Genomic DNA, 18,268 nt, shown 5'->3' with positions numbered 1-18,268 from the left:
CGTTTTTGTCATCTCTTCGTAGACTCACCCGGTGACAGGTCGTATACCTGTCACTCCCATGTCATCCATCGCAGCGCTCGTGTGGTAACGAACAGTGTAGATACCGTGTCTATAGATGTGCGCGCTGGCCTAATGGGGTAGGCCAACAACAATGAAATGGTGCAACAAGCGTGGGTGTTATGATTTCTTGCCTAATTTGATGCTGTTTGAGCAAATATTTGGGTAACTGTGTTGTTTTCTCAACTTCCTGCAACTCTACGAGACTCCGCAGCGAATCTTCACGAGATTCCGGAGAAATTCTCCACGAGAAGGGAATCTACACGAGTTTTCAGAGAGAATCTCCGCGATACTCCGGAGGATCCGCACGAGATTTCGAAGCAAATCTCCACGAAATTTCAGGGAAAAACTCCACGAGAAAACAGATGGACTCTCCGCAATATTGCCGGAAGAGTCTCTTCGAAATTCCTGGTAGGGGAAGAGGGTATCTCCACCATATTCCCGGAAAAATCTCCACGAAATTCCAGGGGGAATCTACACAAAAAATCCCAGGGCAACATCTAGGAGATACCTGGGGGAATCTTCACGATGTTTAAGGAGAAATCTCCACAATCTTGAACAGAGGTGGCGTGCTCCTCAGCAGAGATATGCAGATTTGTCTGTATTATACAGATTTTTGACCTTCTATACATACGCCGAAATGAACTAGCCTAGGGTTAAAAATCTCGTTAATACAGACAAAAAAAAACAGAAAAATACAGATTTTTTAAATGTAATGTAATTGAAAAGTAATTTTCAATAAATTTAATGAAAACTTAATGAATTGCTGCTTAAACGTTAAACAATTCAGGAAATTTTTTATATTTTCACACATGTTTTAGAAAAATAAAAACCAGTTAAAAACAAAAACCGTCTAAGAGTAGTATTTTTTCTTGTTTTCTATTGAAATCTAGGACTCTCGGTGTCTGCTATAGCCTCAAGTACGACGATACAGAAAAATCTGTACTGATACAGACTTTTGATAAAATAATCTGGCATCCCTGCTCCCCAGTGCAAACCGTGACAAATAAAGCCATACACTCTACACACGACTTCCAATGAGAACGAAAGTAGGCTTCTGTGTTCACATTTGTGGGCATTTTCTACATACAAAAGTACGAGCAGGCAAATTTTCATTATTAGCTAGAAAATTTTCAACAAAGTGTTACTAAATTATAGTTTCACCGCTTGAGCTGAAATTTTGAACAGTTCATGTGAGGCCTAAATGGCATCCAAAAAGTCGACTGGAGCGAGGATTTGATTTTTTGTCCCACACTAATGGATAATCGATTGTTGGCTCCCCGCGTGAAGCGAATAATAGCATGTCAGATTGCATAGTTTGTCGCGTCACTTGTAGTAAATAATAAGCGACTGCCAGACGCGATTACTTATCAAAGTGAATGTGGACTAGGCTGTCCCAAAAAAATCCTGTTCGATAAGTCCAGGTGCTCAACCCTTAAATGAAAGATATACATATTTGGAGCATTTTTGAAGAACATTTTGATTTTCTAAAAAAATGTTTGGATATTCCGCCAGGGCTGGTAAAAGGTCATACAATTTTCATCAAAATTTACTTAAAAAAACCCAGATTAATCCACCTAGTGGTGATAGTGCCTTTCTCGTCGAATATGTACTCAACATTTTTTCCGGCCATAAGTCGAAGTGTTCCTGAATCCTGAGAATACTCTAGAACGGAATAAATCTCATTTTCTTCTTTTATCACAGTGCTCGTTGGCTCGTCAATGAGGGGTGGAGTTGATAAATAATAAATGTATTTGATGAAAAAAATCTTAAAAAAATTAAGCAAAACCGCTTAAGGCGAAACTGGAAGCATTTCCTAATTTTTTTAATTTTTGAATTTTTATAAAATAACGAAGCAATGTTTTGTGAAATTTTGTTCAAACATGGTTTCTGCAAAAATGAAAACATTTTATACCGCGTAAAAAATCAGAAGATACCCTGATCCACACTCTACATGTGCACGAAAACCGATTTTGAAAATGTTGCTTCGCTATTTAATAGTACATCAAAAACCAAAAAATGAGGAAAGGCTTCCAGTTTCGCCTTAACTCATCGGTTTTGATAAAGAAAAACTTCTGGAAGACTCTAATTTCACTTAAAAATTGATAAATCTATTGGTTTATTTATTTGTGCACTTCTTCAAGATGTTGAATTCCGACCAAAATTTCCAAGGGGGGACCCCTCTGGACTTAACCCTCTAATACCCAACCCCGCCTTTAGACGGGGTATAGTTTGAGCATTTTTGTAATTTTTGTTTAGTGGAAAATCAAAATTTTGATATTTTTGGCTGATATTTAAGACTGTTTTGTATATCTTAAACTAGTTTTTGGTGTATTTTAAAGCGTATTTACATTTTTTTTAAATCATTGAAAAATTGATGTTTTAGACACCTTTTAGAAGTCATTGTTTATTTTGTATTGAATCGCTGCAATTAACATATTTTAAATTTTTCCCAAATCATTCTACCCTAGTTTAATAGTTTAAGGGAATCGAATACACTCTAAAATTATTTTCCTTATAATTACACGGAAAATAAAATTTTCTTTGAAAAATAATAAAAATATTTCAACAACAATCATAAAATCTCAAAATGTTTTCATCTCAAAAAATCCGTACCCCAAATAGGCTTCCATGAAAAATATAAAAATGTGGGGATGTTCAAAAATAAAACTGAAATTCACGAAATCAAGAATTAAAAATAATCATCTTCCAAAACATGTTTAAATCGATTTTAGATGACGAAAAATGATATTTAGATCAAAATCAAAAATTTGGGTATTAGAGGGTTAAGAGAAAATCAAAATTTGTGTCAGCCTTATTCAGAAAAGCAAGAATTTTATCAAAGCCATAATTGAATTTGGAAACTTATTGATGGCTCATATTCCGACGCTATGTTAAACGTATAGGCCGAGTTGAAAAATATCAAATCTCTCAGTTGACTGCTTGACCACCTTCACTAGCACTGGATGCCGATCATTATCAAGACATTTTGGCAATTTTTTTTCTGCGCACTTTAGCCTATATTTTATTATCATTAGTTATAAGATTCAGGTAAAATTTGACAAAAAAGTGCAAGCAATCGAAATTTCCCCTATTAAAGCCCATTCAAATTTCTACCTTGTTACAGAGCGCGAGGACTCAACCAGTTGCATCAAAATTGTTCGCAGTAATTTTGGACGCAGAAGGGGGATTGGTGCTATAAAATTTAAATTTTTCCATACAACGTTGATCCATCCTACTGTAAAATGACGCCTCAGGAATCTAAAATTATTTACATCAAGATCGACAAGATTTGACAAGATCGCTTAAATTTTTATCAAGATTTTGTTCTTTTACACATATTAATCGCTTGCATCGATTTTGTTCACCTGCGTAATTTCAGCAATGGGTCCAATCCTGATTCTGCAACATTGCCGGTAATCTTAAGTGTAGTCAGAGACTATTTTCTTGCTGCCCGTGTAACTGGTTAACGAACATTTTTGATGATTTGATGTTTCGCATGCATGGGTTTGGTTTTGTTTTTTAATTGGTCACTTCCGACGGGACACCTGGAACCGGTTCCGGAACACAACCGGTTTAGATACGGTATGAAACTGTTTTCTTGCTTACCGTTCATCTGGTTATCGAAAAACCCTGCTCTTCCATGTGTCACATGCATGGGCTTGGTTTACTTTTTTAATTGACCACTTCCAGCGGGACAGCTGGAACCGGTTCCGGAACACAACCGGTTCAGATATAGTCTGAAACTATTTCCTGCTTACCGTTCATCTGGTTATCGAAAAAGCCGCTCTTTGATGTGTCGCATGCCTGGGTTTGGTTCACTTTTTTAATTGGCCACTTCCGGCAGGACATCCGGAACCGGTTCCGGAATACTACTGGTTCAAACATGGTCTGAAACTATTTTCCTGCTTACCGTTCATCTGGTTATCGAAAAAGCCGCTGTTTGATGCGTCGCATGCCTGGGTTTGGTTCACTTTTTTAATTGGCCAATTCCGGCAGGACATCCGGAACCGGTTCCGGAATACTACCGGTTCAAACATGGTCTGAAACTATTTTTCTGCTTACCATTCAACTGGTTATCGAAAAATCCGCTATTTGACGTGTCGCATGCATGGATTATGTTTACTTTCTTATTTGGCCACTTCCGGCGGGACACCCGGAACCGGTTCCGGAATACTACCGGTTCAGATATAGTCAAAGACTATTTTCCTTCATCCCGTTCATCAGATAATCGAAAATACCGTGGTTTGATGGGTCGCATGCATGGGTTTGTTGCATTTTCATGTCTGGCCCCTTCTTGGGGTACCGGTCCGAAACACCTAAATGGCCATAACTCCGGAACGGCTGGACCGATCTGAACCATTTTCAATAGGAAACAATGGGACAATGTACCCCGTCGAATGAACCATCGGTCGTTGAAATCGGTTCATATTTACTATCTAAAAATGAGGTGACCTTTTTGTACACATACACACATACACACGCACACACATACATACACACACACATACATACACACAGACATCATCTCAACTCGTCGAGCTGAGTCGATTGGTATATAACACTTGACCCCTCCGGGGGCTCTATCAAATTTTCATTTTGGAGTGAACATATAGCCTTTCGGTACACCTTGGTGTACGAGAAAGGCAAAAATACATGTACCATTTTTTATTTTCAACCATTAAAGTTTTATCTGATAGAACTATTCATATGCGCCATTTCTCTAATAAAGATTTAATATGTATATAAATAAAAAAAAATTGAGAATTTTTATGAAAAAATGCCATTTTTTTAAAATTGCTCTGGCAGAACCTCTAAACGATTTTTTAGAAAATCGAAATGCTCAACAAAAATGCTTCAAATATGCATATATTTCAATTAAGAGTTGAGCACCCAGACTGTTAGAACATCGATTTTTTTTTTTTGGAACAGCCTAATGTGGACCCAACGGTACCTTCCCTACTAACAAACACTCCTTCCTGCAGCCTTTGGTAGAGCCGCAGCGGTAAACGCGGTCCTTCACATGACAAAGGTTGGTACTAATATTTCTTCCCTCTTCCTGCAAAGACGTGGCCGCCGCCGTAAAGAGATTCTTTGAAGTTCTCGTGCACAGTGAGAATATTGACAATCCTCAATCAGTTATTCAGCTGATAAATTGTGCAACTGTAATTGATTCGTGTCAATCACGGAGTAGCAACTATAGATATGTGAAATCAGTCCAAGCTAAGCATAATTCAAATACCTATTCATTTTTTTAACCGTTACTTCAGGCATCTCGATGAAATCATTTAGGTTCAGAATAAATGTAGATGATTGTTTTAAAAGTCCATGAACCTTAACTCTCAATAAGGTGGAAAACGAATACAGTTTCAACATATGTTAGTCCTTAACAAATTTTGATAGTTGCTTACAAAAAATATAAAACAATGAACCTGAATTTGAAAAAGAGTATGTTGATGGATTTATGAACGTTTCATTTTGACTGTTTCTATCAAACATATAATGAATTGAGAATATACAAAAGGAATTTTTATGATATTTAACTGTTGCAATTGCAAGCCATCACATAACGGTAGTCGAATATGATGATTTTTATCAATTGTTGTCGTATATGGCTGCATCTACTTTATGTAACCTAGCTGCAAACTAAGTCATTCGAGAAGTAAGCCATTCGAGTTCTAGGTATTATTAGAAAAAAGTTCACATTAAGTGTATGGCATTGTATTGCAAGATACACCGCTGTTGCAAGTAATCCCGTTTGACGGTACTATTATACAGGGTGTTAGGTTCCCGAGTGCAAACTTTTTAAAGGGTGATAGAGGACCATAAATGGAGAAAAAAATTGTTCTACGCATATGGTCAAATCTCAACCGTTACGTAGTTATTGAACTTCCCATGTTTATGACTCTTATTGCCTTAACTGGCAATAACTTGAAAATGGTCAAACATATCGAAGTTTTTTTACCCTTATTCGAAAGATTATTGAATTTTCTAACAAATGGCATCTTTGAATCGATTGGTTTAGTTAAATAACTAAGTTTTCTAGAGCAAAATGGCTAAAAATAGTGTATTTTTATTGGTTGTTGTCAATTATCTTTGAAACATGCGTAATAAATAAAAATTCTTTCTTTGGCAAAGTTGTGGCCCCTGTTACACTCTACAATTCGTTCTTTGACGCCAAAATTCTAACTCTTATCGTTTTCTTGTAATTTTGATTTAAATGTGCGGCACAATGCGCATAAAAGTGCTTTCCATGACAGTTGCAAATTTATGATCTGAAATACGATGTTAAAATAGAAATTGCAACAAAACGATAAGAGATAGAAGTTTGGTGTCAAAGAACGAATTGTAGAGTGTAACAGGGGCCACAACTTTGCCAAAGAAAGAATTTTTATTTATTACGCATGTTTCAAAGATAATTGACAAAAACCAATAAAAATACACTATTTTTAGCTATTTTGCTCTAGAAAACTTACTTATTTAACTAAACCAATCGATTCAAAGATGCCATTTGTTAGAAAATTCAATAATCTTTCGAATACGGGTAAAAAAAACTTTGATAAGTTTGACTATTTTCAAGTTATTGCCAGTTAAGGCAATAAGAGTCATAAACATGGGAAGTCCAATAACTACGTAACGATTGAGATTTGACCATATGCGTAGAACAATTTTTTTCTCCATTTATGGTCCTCTATCACCCTTTAAAAAGTTTGCACTCAGGAACCTAACACCCTGTATGGACCAAATGCTCCTCTTTGTAATAGTGACAGTGCAACCTTAGCCAGATAAGAAGAAAAGTAAAATATTTCGTACATATTGATGATATTTTAGAAGTAAAGTGCCTTTGGCAGTATTGCTGCTAAAATGAGATGGACTAAAATTTGAAGCCACTTACAAAAATGAAGGTTTTGCAGAATACCACATTTTTTTTATTGTTTTATTTTAAGAATTGTGTGAGAACTAGCATAAGTTGAAATTCACAAAAATTAAAAAGATTAAATAAAATAGTTCAGAGCAGTTTTCTGCAAAATTAAGATACCAAGTTTGTAAATCATTTGAAAACGGGCGTGGCCGGAAATTGAAGTTTCCAATAAGTGATTGAAACAAGAGTACTAAAGTTTTTTAACTCGACAACGTTCAGTATGTGCTCTTTGAATTACCTCGTAACCACGCAACTCAAAGCTTTCAAGGAAAACGGCATTCGAATAATATGTATTTTTTGAAAGAAAAAAAAGGGTGCACAAATTGCAATAACGTATGAGGTATGACTGGATTTTTAAAATGTTTTCATGAAAATTCGACCTAAAACTAGAAGGCGCAACTTGCATAGAATTTGAAACAAATTAACCACGTCGACTTTTTGGGGGGAGGGGGGTCTGCCCTAAGTCTACGCTCCACTGGCGTAGCCACGGGGGGGATTTTAGGGTTAAACCCCCCCCCCCAGAGCCAAAAATTTTGGAACAATTTTTCAGTATAAAGAGCTTTGGGACGAAAAAATTTTTCGGCTGCGCCGCTATTTTCAAACTACGAATACAATTGCTCATTACTGTTTACAAAATGTAAGTGGCAAATCAAAACAGGTATCATTGACCGTTGAAAACCCCTCCCAGAGACAATTTCTGGCTACGCCACTGCTACGCTCCATACATTTTTTTTTGTATGGACAAAAGTCTACGAGGGGAGAGGGGGGATCTGAGATGACCAAATTTTGGTCTATGTGGTTTATGAACAGCCCCAAAGATATTCGAAAAAAATATCTTTTCGATTGCTGTTCTTTAAGAGTTTTTAAACAAGCGTAATAAGCTGTAAAGATTGTTTAAGTCTTTAGCAAAGTATCACTGAATTGATAGAAAAAAAAAATCATCATAGTAAAAATTATATTTTCCTCTTAAGGGTCTGTCTATAAACTAAGTAGACTCTTAGGGGTTGGAAGGGAGGAGGATTTGGTAAAAGTCCGCGTCGCATGAAAACATCGAAAACTTTGTATTGACAAAAATCTACGAGTTTGGAGGGGAGGCCTGAGATAGTCAGCCAAAATAAAATCTTACGTATTTAATGCACGGCGCTTAATTTGAGATCTGTGCACAGATTTGCATGGGATAGATGAAATACGTTCTTCAACTTTAAAAGAACGTGTTTGTTGCCGTGACCGTAAAACCGGCAACACGGACAGAATAGGCATCAGATCGAAAAGCGCACAGAAAGTAAAACAACGCGATAGTTGCTTGCGGCAGATTTGTTTCTAAAATTTGTTCCTAAAAGTAATTGTTTTTCCTAAAAAATTGATTTTACACCTAATACTAGACGTTGATAGTTCTTACAAAAATAAGGAAGCAGATGGGTGCACTGGTCGAAAGATCCTACAAGATTACCTTTGTATGGGTCCCCTCACATTGCTCAATTTTTGGCAATGAGAAGGCGGACTCTCTCGCAAAGGTGGGCGCACAGGAAGGTGAGATCTATGATAGAAGAATTTCACATGATGAATTTTTCCATTTTGTTCGCCAGAGTTCTCTTCAAAGTGGTGGCATGGTTTGGATGTAAGTCGAAATTTCATTCGCGTATTGTCAAGGCTTATGTCCAACCATTACTCGCTAGATGCGCATTTACACAGGATTTACCTCGCGTTGAGCAATGTTTGTACTAAGTGCGGTTCCGGTTATGATGACATCGACCACGTAGTTTGGCAATGCCCGGATAATGACGCCTCCAGAGCACTACTTTTGGATATCCTTGAGGCCCGAGGTAGACAACCCTTTGTTCTTGTGAGAGATGTGTTGGGCACTCGCGATGTCACTTATATGCTATGCATCTACGACTTTCTTCGTTTGTCTTATATAAAGGTTTAATTCTGTTGTGTTTTCTCCCCCAGTTTTTTTTTTCTCTGTTTTCGTCTTTGTGTTGTTCCTGGCCATCCGGCAGATGAAAAGCCCGCTACAATCTGGGGCTGAATCACTATGAAGACAACGAACACGCCATTACGTTATACCTCCCGGATGAGCTTCAGAGAACCCTTACCCCCAGTCCTTACCACGCCCATCCTAAAAGCATATGTGACCCACTAATCTCGAGCTGCCACGAGTATCCTGGCTCCGTCCCGTACTAACTATGTTGTATAAGAATCAAATTTGTACATAAAATACAAAAAATGAGTTTTGGCTCCGCAAAGCGTTAAACGCGATTGAGCCCCAAATAAATGAACTGGTTAAAAAAAAAAAAATAGACGTTGATAGCACCGATAACCATTCCAACAGTGAGTTTCAGGAAGAAAATGTTAGTTTTATTTTGTAATCTTTTATTTCTGCTTGGCAGGGAAATTAAGGTTCGGTTAGTTGGAACGCCCCGCGAATAATCGGGTGAATTGTATGCGAACTTTATGTTTAAAAACAACGACTTTGTAACAACGCTATCTAATTCCAGGTTTAAAGCAACTCAAATAAAGCTCTCGAAACTCAGTGTGTCCGGCGTTTATGATTCAAACTGATCCAATAGCGTTGTTTCAAAAAGCTACTAAGATACACCGAGGCAAGTTGAAACGAGTGGAATAAGATGAAAGAGCAGGTTAATGCATACCATACCAAAATTTAGAAACGATTTAACTTATTCCATACAAAACAAATTTATCTATATAAATAAAAATGGAATGGTGTTTGTATGTCACGAATAGGCTCGGGAACGGATCTGTACCATTCTTTCATTGATTCATTCGTTCAGGGATCCGACGTGTTCGTTCGAAAAAATAATTGGGCAAATCGACCGAGAGTGCACTGAAAATGAGAAAGTTTGAAACTCCATTTTGCGGGGCATTTTTCTACGAAGCTGCATGTCAAAAAACACGGTAGGCAGGCAGAACGACGTTTGCCGGGACAACTAGTGATACATAAAATTCATGTAAAAGGGCTACTTGATTATTTTAGTTAAAATCTACATGTAAGAATGTGTATATTTTGAGCGAGTGAAGTCGCTTAAACCTAGGCATACAGGCCAGGGCACGTGAGGTAAATATCGGTGTTCCATCCCTGGAAACCGTACTGCTATGGAGTGCGCATCTTAGCCACACAACCCCCAACGATTCAACGCATTTACCCTTATCCCCTAAATGAAACGGTTGGTACGGTTGTCCCCGTTTCTTCTGCTATAAAATTCAAAAAAATTGCGTTAATCAGCTTTTTCATAAGTGGATAATCTGATTGCCGAGAAGTTTTGAATTATCTTCAAATACATTACACTGTTCGACAAAAAAAAACTTTTGCCGTGATCAGAGACCCCATTAGTAGGGCATAAAAGCGCATAGAAAATGTAGAAAAATGCCATTTTCAAATCTGTTGGAGCACCCCTAGAAACTTTTTGAGATGAGTTTGAATTTTATTCATTTTTGAAGGTTCAATAAGAGCTTTAGAAATCATCATAAACACATTTGAAATACAATATCTTTGAAATGCAGTTTTGTGCACCGCTGAAATTTTTACAGATCTGAGAAGCAACTTCGATAAATAACTAGTCAAAATTTCTACCTATATACGACATTCCGTTTCATTGATACATATCCGCGAAGGCTTAACTCTGACTTATATAGTGAAAATCTTTAAGGTTTTTTTTTAATCCCATAAGGCACGCCCATAATCATATCCATTTAAAAAACTTCTATGCGTTAATGCCGTGCAGCGTCAGTCTTTCGGATACTTCGAACGCCTCGGAATATTGGATTTCCGCTCCAGTAGGAGAAAACGTTTCCTTACAAGTTCTCCACTAGGTCACTAGATGTGACGTCCGTTTTCTAGTGTTAATGTATTTTTCAGTCTCTGACTGAAGATCATGAAAATTGTATTTCAAACATCAGGTAGCTGTACGAGAAATTTTAGGATATGATTATAAAGGATCCACAGGAAGAAAGTTAGATTAATTCATTGAGGTCAGCATGAGTTTCATTCATTTATTTAGTTAACATCAAATTCATGATAATACTGAATCAACAATTTGCCGCCATAATACTCGATTTGCAGCTGCAGCTCTCCAACGTCGGTCACGCCCAACACTCGCCAGATCACGCTCCACCTGGTCCGCTCATCGTGCTCTCTGCGCTCCACGCCTTCTTGTACCAACCGGATGGTTAGCAAACACCAACTTTGCAGGGTTGTTGTCCGGCATTCTTGCAACATGCCCTGCCCACCGTATCCTTCCGGCTTTGGCTACCTTCTGGATGCTGGGTTCGCCATAAAGTGCAGCGAGCTCGTGGTTCATCCTTCTCCGCCACACACCGTTCTCCTGCACGCCGCCGAAGATCGTCCTTAGCACCCGTCGCTCGAAAACTCCGAGTGCTTGCATGTCCTCCTCGAGCATCGTCCACGTCTCGTGCCCGTAGAGAACCACCGGTCTTATTAACGTCTTGTACATGGTACATTTGGTGCGGGGGTGAATCTTTTTTGACCGCAGTTTCTTCTGGAGCCCATAGTAGGCACGACTTCCACTGATGATGCGCCTTCGTATTTCACGGCTCACGTTATTGTCAGCCGTTAGCAAGGAACCGAGGTAGACGAATTCTTCTACCACCTCGAAAGTATCCCCGTCTATCGTAACATTGCTGCCAGGGGTTGTCCTGTCTCGCTCAGTCCCACCTACCAGCATGTACTTTGTCTTAGCCGCATTCACCACCAGTCCGACCTTTGCTGCTTCACGTTTCAGGCGGGTGTACTGTTCTGCCACCGTTCCAAATGTTCTAGCAATAATATCCATGTCATCCGCAAAACAGACAAATTGGCTGGATTTCGTGAAGATTCAAATGAACTGGATAGTTCACCCGAAATCCTTACGCTGTTCTGCACACCGTCCATCGTTGCTCTTATCAGTCTAGTCAGCTTCCCGGGAAAGCTGAGTGTTTTAAGGAAAAACTTTTCCAAATAAATTTAATGTTCTAATTGCAGTTTTCAAAAACTTTTTTGTCGTTTATGAAAATGAACAAAGTTTATTGTAACATTTGACATCAAATGTTAGTTTCATAATCATGATTAAATACCAATAAACTGCGATTTTGAATGCGATGGAACACAATTCAGACAAAATACACTTCGTCCACTTAATTCAAGGAAGTATTTTGTTTTCATCGAATTTTGAGTCGTGCCTAAATTTAAATATTCATATATCGCATATCATGGATGAGAATGCTTTTCAATGATTTGGTGTGTACCTAAGTAACCGTTCCAGATTGCTTGAACTGGTGGATATCAAGCAGTTCCATGTACTTAAAAATTGAAATACGATGCGGAAAATATATTCAAATTCCAGCGACCTCTGCATTGAAACAAATTTGGACTATTTGGACTAAATAAATTATATTAACTCGCCTTAGTGCTTCTGGATAGATAGTATTTAACACTATATTAACAAATAGCGTCTAGGCGTCTAGGACCATATAGGCAGGAGCACCTATTTTGGGCCTTTGCTGCTATGACTCAGTCAATTCCAAACCGATTGACTTGAATTGTTGCACATAGCTAGATACTATGCGTATCTGATCGTGTCTCAAAAATCAAGTCAATCGGTTCTAAATTAACTGAGTCATAGACACAAGCGCTCAAAATAGGTGATCCTGCCCAAATGGTTCCAGACCCTATGCCGCTGGAACTTATAAGCAATTTTACAATCGTAGAGGACATTATTGAGCTTGAAATTAAGATTGGAAATATTTTACTACATGACAAATTCAATTAATTTCATAAAATTGTCTTCAATGGTAATGCCCCAACATGCACATTCTGTATTGTGAAACTAACTAGAATGTGATGAAAACAACGATTACTAATAGTAAATGGAGAATGTTCTCATTTTTGGCTTTTATTTTTTAGGGTTGTATTGTTTTGAACAGTCGTGGACTTAAACCATGTTTTCTGCGCAATGCCAGCTTCAATTCATTGTATTGAAATAGGTTTGTTTTATTCAATAAAATTATCAATTTTACCACCTTGGTATGGCTAGGAGGTTATTCGAAACATTAAGTGAATATAGACAACCCACGAAAACACTGGAAGCGTTTTTTTTGTACTGATCGCAAAATATAAATGTATTAGATTTTATTTTTATTTTTACACAGGCTTACCTCGTTAGTAATTTGAAAAATCGACCGGATTTTCTTCTCGAAAAATTGAATTCAATTATTTAGATCGTAAGTGTAGCATTTCGAAGTCAAATCAAAGTAAAATAGTTATTTTGTTATGATTAGATTGTAATAGGGGCTAGCTTTTTGTAATTGAATTAAGAGAAAACTTCAAGGAGTTGTATTATATAAATCATATTTGATTCTTCCCGGATATGTATCAATGAAATGGAATGTCGTAATAGGCTGAAATTTTGACTAGTTATTTATCAAAGTTACTTCTCAGATCTGTGAAAATTTCAGCGGTGCACAAAATTGCATTTCAAAGATATTGTTTTTCAAAAGTGTTCATGATGATTTCTAATGCTCGTGTCAAACCTTCAAAAATGAATAAAATTCAAACTCATCTCAAAAAGTTTCTAGGGGTGCTCCAACAGATTTGAAAATGGCATTTTTCTACATTTTCCATACGCTTTTATGCCCAACTAATGGGGTGTTTGATCACGGCAAAAGTTTTTTTTTGTCGAACAGTGTTAGTTTGCACAATGGGCCTGGCCATTTTAATATTTTTAGCACTTCAACGCTGATTTGTTGCAAATATTAATGCTGACAAGAAAATACCAGAAGAAATTCTGATATTTTCAGGATGCTTTTCAATGCTGGTTGTGCATGCACTAGATTAGATTAGATTAGATTAGATTAGACATGTGGGAATGTGTATGTTTTTACATTTAAGTTTATGCAATTTGCTGTAATCAATGGTAAATTTGTGAGCCTTCCATAGTTTTCTCTAATGACTTAGTACATGCGTCTGAGGTGCCAACGTTCAGATTCCGAAATTGTGCTACAACAATTTCTAAATATAGCTGATAATCGAATTTTATATTACACTAGCTGTCCCGGCAAACGTCGTACTGCCTGCCTACTGTGTTTTTTGACATACAGCTCCATTGGGACGTCCCCGGCGAATTCATTTGTATGGGAGCCCCCAGTTCCAGCGACCGGAGAGGTCTCACACCTAGCTAAGAACCTTCCCCGGCCCCCGAAATACCAACATACAAAATTTCACACCGATCGGTTCAGTAGTTTCCAAATGCATAGCGGTCAGACAGACAGACAGACAGACAGACAGACAGACAGACAGACAGACAGACAGACAGACGGAAATTCATTTTTATATATATAGATTCACATATGAAATTAATGAATTATTTTATTGCAGTTTACTAATTTTGAATCTGCATGAATGAAAACTAAATATAATACCTTTTATTCATTTGAACACAGTTTTTGAGTAAGACTGATGAAAGTTATGTTATTGGCGAGATAGTTAGACAATTTCTCTACTTTGGCAATCTTCTGAAACGTTTTAAAGATATGCATTTATTTTTCAAAACTAAACAAAGAAATTAAAAATTATTCTTTACGTCCTTTTGACATATATGTAGACTTCATCCCTCTTACTCAATTTGCCTGTAGGAAAAATACAAAACTCCGATTTTCATTTACAAAAAATATTGAAACACGAATAACTAATTACTTAGAATGAGTCGTACAGAACAAATTATGTTGCTTAAACATGTTGTATGAGATGTCGAAAGATGTCGAATGTCTGCACTATTATTTTTTCATTGCATTTTACGGTAATCTCAAAACCTGATTGCACACTAAAAATGCCACAAACTTACCGAGTACAAAATGCTAGTATGTACAATAAACTACACGAAACCGCCAAACTACTCAAAATTGAGTTTTTTTACTCAATCCCATAGTTCGGCCCAATAAGCCAAAATTTGAGTAAATCGATTAAACTCACGCTAGGTAATTTCCTTTACCTCCAGCTAAAAAATGTACTCAAGTGTAGGTAAAATCAACCCAAAACCGCCCTCATTCAACCCACATTTACCCAACATTGATTGACTTATTGGCCTCAAGGACCGCCGTTGGATAGGCACATCTCTGGTTATTTTTTGACAACCAGAGGGGGATGGGTTGCGGGGGGTTTGGGGGGAGAAAGGAAAAACAACCTAATTTTGGGTAGCGAGTTTATTCGATATGCTAAATTATGAGTAAAATTAACCCAAAAATTAGGTTGTTTGAATTTTCCGTGTAGTATTATTCAAGCTTGAAGCACAGACCTAATGCTTGAAGACTTAATACATAGTATTATGAAAGCTACTTGCCTCCTTACCTTATAAAAGAAAACTCATGGAGATCCTTTTTATTATTTGGCTCTCCATAGTACGTTTTGAACGAGTAGGCAGCGTTGAAGCACATATAGCACAAATAATAACGCATTTGGCCAAAAGTACACGCAAACTAAAGGAAAGAAGCATCGCTGTGTATCATACCCAAAAATATTTATCAAGAATATGTATTAAAAGTATAATAAAAATAATTTTGTACTACCAACAAACGAAATCACTTCAAGTCACAACCAAAGCATTCTAATTAAAAATTAAAGTTATGAAAAATAATTAAAGCATTTGGAAGTTTTATACGATAACCCAACCACTCAACCTGGCATCAGTTTGCTATTCGTTAACAAATCGAAGCAAACTAATCCAAACCAAACCAAACTAATTAAAAAAATATTGATGGATTTCATACGCCGCCGGGGATTAAAAAAATCCGTTTGGAAACCAAAATCCATGTAACGCGAAAACTGATTTTCTCACCTATCGCTGACCTAAACTCGAACAGAGTGCACTGCGTTGCGCAACAGATGCACGTCACAGTGTCTTAAGTCGATGATTATGGCTTAAGTTGTCAGAAAATCAGTTGCCACGGTACATATATTTCGATGTTCCAGTGAATTGGAAGTTGCATCCTTACTTACCGTCTGGAAAACTGCTTCAGCGCAAGTCAACGGGTTGCCATTCACAGGAAATGCTAGTACATGACACAAACACTTTTATTATTTATATTGCGATTTTCACCTTTTCACCGTTTTCTTCTACAATTAGTACTTGTATTACAGATTGAATTGAAGGTTGTATGTTTGATTTTTTTTATTTGTATTATTTGCACTTGTATATATTTGAAATATATAAATTTATTTACACTTTTCTATTAGCACATTGAATGGATGGGACTTGAAGTAAAACGGATTTTCTCACATATTATGCGGATTGCACTATTTTCTTTTTATGCTTTCAACTCTGCGTAGGTTGTAGCAATTTTTCTTCTTCTATTATGACAGATTTTGGCTTCTTACAGGAACACTAGCTTCTCAGGAGACAAGAACGCAGCACCGCTCTATCACTGGTTTTCACCTCAATCTTCTGCCCACTGGCGAGTTTTGCACAAAATTTCGCGTTGATTTTGGCGAGCACTTTCCGTCGCTTGTAAGCTCAGCTGTCGGCGAGCAAAGTTTCACGTGGCCGATCAACAAACAATTAACCTAACTTCGGTCGGTCAGTAGCGGTTCGAGACGTTTGAACCCGGCGCCGTAAACACCTCGTAAATTACAATAACTATAAAATTTTACGATTTGTTATGATTGTTCGTGTCGTCTCCGTTTTTGGTTTTGTCTTCCGCGGAGCAAAACGCAACAATCGACAATGCAGCGAAGAGCAGAAAATCCAAATGCGACAGCCTCTCAACTGTGTACTTTTATTGTGTTTCTTTATGCTTTTCTAATTGATGTTTATTTCTTTACGATTTCTATCAAACTAAAACCATAAAATACGATTTCTCTGCTGTTCACTCTGGTGAATTGTGTGCGAACAGCCGAGAGCTCACATGTGAAGCGGGAGAATCCCTGTAGCAATAAAATACGACGATGAGATTGGACACACGGGCGCTACCCCGCTTTGATCCCCTCCCTCCTCTGTGACAAGAGCCGACCATCAACCAACCAACCAACCTCCCATCCATGGCTGCCAACCCAATCTTCGAAGGGGGCTCTCTCACATAAACCATCCGAGTGACGACCGCGTGAAACAACAATAACAATCAATTATGATAAAAAGAGATAAATGTAACTCTTGCCGAAAACCTGCTTTGCGGCAGAGCGAGAAGAGATCCTTACAATTCCAATTGAACGAGTGTGTGTGCATCGGTCGTAAAGTATATTTTCCTTCTCAACGAATTTTAAATTTATTATGAGAATCTCGGTCACCTTTATGGCCGATTCCCGGTCGGCGCGTCGCGTCGTTTGGTGTTGGTGGGTGACTCTCTGTCTGGCAGGCAGACCACTCGAAGTGTGGTAGTAAAACTCTCTGCGTTGAGTAAAATACGACCATGCGGAAAGCCTGAGCGGAACAGTTGTATCATAACTCAGCCTCGAAGATGAACCAGAACCAGACAAGCGACGACGACGGACGAGCCTAAAACCAACCAAACCTGAAATACGAGCGGGTATCGGTATCTGCTCACGTGCGCCGCGGCAGCCTCTCGGGTGAGTTCTTTTTAATGTGTTTTGGACGTCGGGTCGAAAAACATAAAAATCATATGCTCAGCCGCCGTCGCAGCTTCCACTACCGTTCGACGGGGTTCAGATCCGGAATGGACCGTGAAATAGGATACGATGCGTCTCACCAACACCAAGGCAAGCCGGGATTTCGGTGCAAAAAAGACAACAAATAGGAGGAGCAAATCTCATAAACCATTCTAGGAGAAGTGAGTTTCGCTGGGTGTGCTGGGAGAAGAAAAAAAGGAAGAGAAAAAGTGCCTCCGGAAGATGGATGATTCGTGCGAGTGAGATATTGTATTTTTATTTTGTATCGTGTGGAACGACCTCGTATATAAAATGGTTATTTATGGCCACAGCCGGAGTGCCACTGAGTGTTCCCGAACGAACGAAACCCGAAGTTCTTCATGCGGGAGAGTGAGAGTGAGTACCTACATAACTGTCGATGGAGCGAAGCGGGTTGACTACCACGATTCCGCATATTTCTTGCGGGAGTTGGAAGCTACCGACGACGACGCGGTTGAAGTCCGCCGTGCCTTCAAGGAGTGATTTTTATTGCGTGAGAGTGTGAATTGGTATAAGAATGGAAATAAAACGATCAAATAAAAAGTTAGTGAGCGAACTTGGCTACATTCTCGTAATTCACATCAAGTTTATGTGGGCACAGTGGGAAAATGCCAAGGAAAAAATATGTTTTTGAGTAGTGT

General features: G+C 38.1%; 1 protein-coding gene and 1 long non-coding RNA gene across 4 annotated transcripts in view; one reads left to right on the top strand and one right to left on the bottom strand.

Annotated features, from left to right (window-relative positions):
• Positions 1–16,818, bottom strand: part of LOC109406960 (homeotic protein antennapedia) — a 247,339-nt gene extending 230,521 nt beyond the window's left edge. For 2 of the 3 annotated variants that reach the window (XM_029864517.2, XM_029864518.2), the window contains exon 1: positions 15,987–16,814. The gene's annotated coding sequence lies outside the window, so the exon portion shown is untranslated. Of the gene's footprint in view, positions 1–15,986 lie in introns of all 3 variants that reach the window. The other variant, XM_062842870.1, reaches the window with a different exon arrangement.
• A 280-nt stretch (positions 16,819–17,098) lies between these two features.
• On the top strand, positions 17,099–18,183 carry LOC109417415 (uncharacterized). The gene is made up of 2 exons (XR_002131891.3): positions 17,099–17,549; positions 17,611–18,183. It is a non-coding gene; the product is annotated as an uncharacterized LOC109417415 (long non-coding RNA).
• Positions 18,184–18,268: the final 85 nt, after the last annotated feature.

This window comes from Aedes albopictus, chromosome 1, assembly GCF_035046485.1.
Source record: "Aedes albopictus strain Foshan chromosome 1, AalbF5, whole genome shotgun sequence".
Taxonomy (NCBI): Eukaryota; Metazoa; Arthropoda; class Insecta; order Diptera; family Culicidae; genus Aedes; species Aedes albopictus.
The sequence above is the reverse complement of the archived record's forward strand: the minus strand, read 5'-3'. Positions and strand labels throughout refer to the sequence as shown.